The sequence below is a fragment of the Lampris incognitus genome, chromosome 7, assembly GCF_029633865.1.
Source record: "Lampris incognitus isolate fLamInc1 chromosome 7, fLamInc1.hap2, whole genome shotgun sequence".
Taxonomy (NCBI): Eukaryota; Metazoa; Chordata; class Actinopteri; order Lampriformes; family Lampridae; genus Lampris; species Lampris incognitus.
Genome location: NC_079217.1, coordinates 68,916,807 through 68,919,245, shown reverse-complemented (window position 1 = coordinate 68,919,245; position 2,439 = coordinate 68,916,807). Strand labels below are relative to the sequence as shown.

General features: G+C 41.9%; 1 non-coding gene across 1 annotated transcript; it reads right to left on the bottom strand.

Moving 5' to 3' along the window:
• Positions 1 to 833: 833 nt before the first annotated feature.
• Positions 834 to 1,046, bottom strand: LOC130116202 (small nucleolar RNA U3). Its single transcript, XR_008810556.1, has one exon. It is a non-coding gene; the product is annotated as a small nucleolar RNA U3 (small nucleolar RNA).
• Between the last annotated feature and the right edge of the window lie 1,393 nt (positions 1,047 to 2,439).

Sequence of the window (2,439 nt, the reverse complement as noted above, 5' to 3'; positions counted from 1 at the left end):
AGACAATCGCACAGAGAATACCACAGCAAAAGAGACTAACTCTTCGCAGTAGCCGAGCTAACCACGGCAATGGCATTTCTGATGGAAAGTACCAAGCTTCTCGGAGTGAAAGTCTTAGATAGAATTAATGGACGGTTCTTTCTATATGTTTTGCTTAGCGTAAGGATTTTTTCAGCTATGGCAGACAATCGCACAGAGAATACCACAGCAACAGAGACGGTCTTCGCAGTAGCCAAGCTAACCACAGCAATGGCATTTCTGACGGAAGGACCAAGCTTCTCGGAGCGAAAGTTTGAGAAAATTACTGGACGGCTCTTTCTACATGTTTCGCTTAGGGTTAGGGTTTTATCAGCTCAGGCAGTCAATCGCACAGAGAATACCACAGCAACAGAGACCAACTCTTCGCAGTAACCAAGCTAACCACGGTAAGGGCATTTCAGATTGAAAATACTAGGTTAACTTTATGGTTAGGGTTGAATGCCAGAGCCAACACATGTCAATGTCATGTCACATGTCTGAGCACCTCCGCCAATGCCCAAGTGCTGGATTAGAAATACCCCAAGGATTCGGGTTAGGGGTAGAGTTTGATTGGTTAAGTCCAGGGACAATTTGGGTGTTTATTCGTTACAACTGATCTCCCATTGTCTTATATCTTGATTACTTTATCCCGTTTTAAACTTGAAAAGTTGTTGGTGGGGTTTGAAACGATACAAGTGTTTTTTGTTTTGTTTTTTTTTTTAAATTTAACTTTTCTGCAATTGCAATTTAATGTTTAAAGAGTTAATACTAAGGTTTAGATCAATTTGATAAATTTCTGCACTTTTTTCCTTTTTACCACTCAGAACATGCCCCTTCTCTTGATGCTCCCATGAAAGGAACATTGAACATCATCTAAATGCCCAGAGCTTGTGATTAAACCACTTCTCTGTACCCGCTTAGCGCTCAGGAAGAAGCACCCCAGCTCATCATCGTGGGTGGCGGGACTCACTTTAGAAAAACATTTCTCACGATAAATCTAAAGAACTTATCCCCGAAAGTAGGATTAGCTGAACGTAACGGATGGCTCTATATCTTTCGATTAGGGTTGGGGGCAAGGGTTTCATCTGCTCTGGCATACAATCCTACAGAGAATACCACAGCAAGACACCAACTCGTCGCAGTAGCCAAGCTAACCACGGCAATGGTATTTCTGACAGAAAGTACTGAGCTTTTCAGAGTAAAAGTTTTGCATAAAATGAACAAAGAGATCTCAAGTGACACATGTAGAAAGCTAAGGTTTGGGTTGGGGCTTATCTGCTCAGTCAGACAATCCCACAAAAAAAAAAAATACAACAGAGAATAACTCTTAGCAGTAGCCAAGCTATCCATGACGAAGTCATTTCTGATGGAAAATACTGAGTTTTTCCAACTGAAAGGTTTGGATAAAATTAACAGATTGCCCTTTCTACATCTTTCGTTTAGGGATGAGTTAGGCTAAGAGTTTTGTCTGCTCAGGCAAACAATACCACATCAACAGCGACTACCTCTTCGCAGTAGCATTTCTGAACATGAAGTGATAGTTTCAGATGAAATAAACGGACTGGTCTTTCTAGACGTTTCGGTTGGGATAGTGTTAGGGTTTTACCTGCCAAGGCAGAAAATCTTAGAGAATACCACTGCAACAGAGAATAACTTCGATAGACAAGCTAACCACAGTAATGGCATTTCAGATGGAATGTACCAAGCTTCTTGGAGTGAAAGTCTTGGATAAAATTAATGGATGGATCTTTCTATGATTCGCTAAGTGTAAGGGTTTTATCAGCTCAGGCAGACAATCGCACAGAGAATACCACAGCAACATATTGAGCTTCTCGGAGTGAAAGTTAAGGGTTGAATGCCCGGGCCAGCGCGTGTCACCAGAGTGCCTCCGCCAGTGCTGGCTTCGAGATATCCCCAGAATTAGGGTTAGGGATGTGGATAGAGTTTGATGGATTAAGGATACGGTAAATTTGGATGTTTCTTCTTTACAATTCACCTCCCATCTTGATTAGTTTACCCTTCGCTTAGTGTAAGGGTTTTATCAGCTCAGGCAGACAATCGCAAAGACAATACCACAGCAACAGAGACTAAGTCTTCGCAGTAGCCAAGCTAACCGAGACAATGGCATTTCTGATGGAAAGTACCAAGCTTCTCGGAGTGAAAGTCTTGGATAAAATTAATGGACGTTTCTTTCTATATGTTTCGCTTACTGTAAGGGTTTTATCAGCTCAGGCAGACAATCTCACAGAGAATACCACAGCAACAGAGACTAAGTCTTCGCAGTTGGCAAGCTAACCGAGACAATGGCATTTCTGATGGAAAGTACCAAGCTTCTCGGAGTGAAAGTCTTGGATAAAATTAATGGATGGATCTTTCTATGATTCGCTAAGTGTACGGGTTTTATCAGCTCAGGCAGACAAT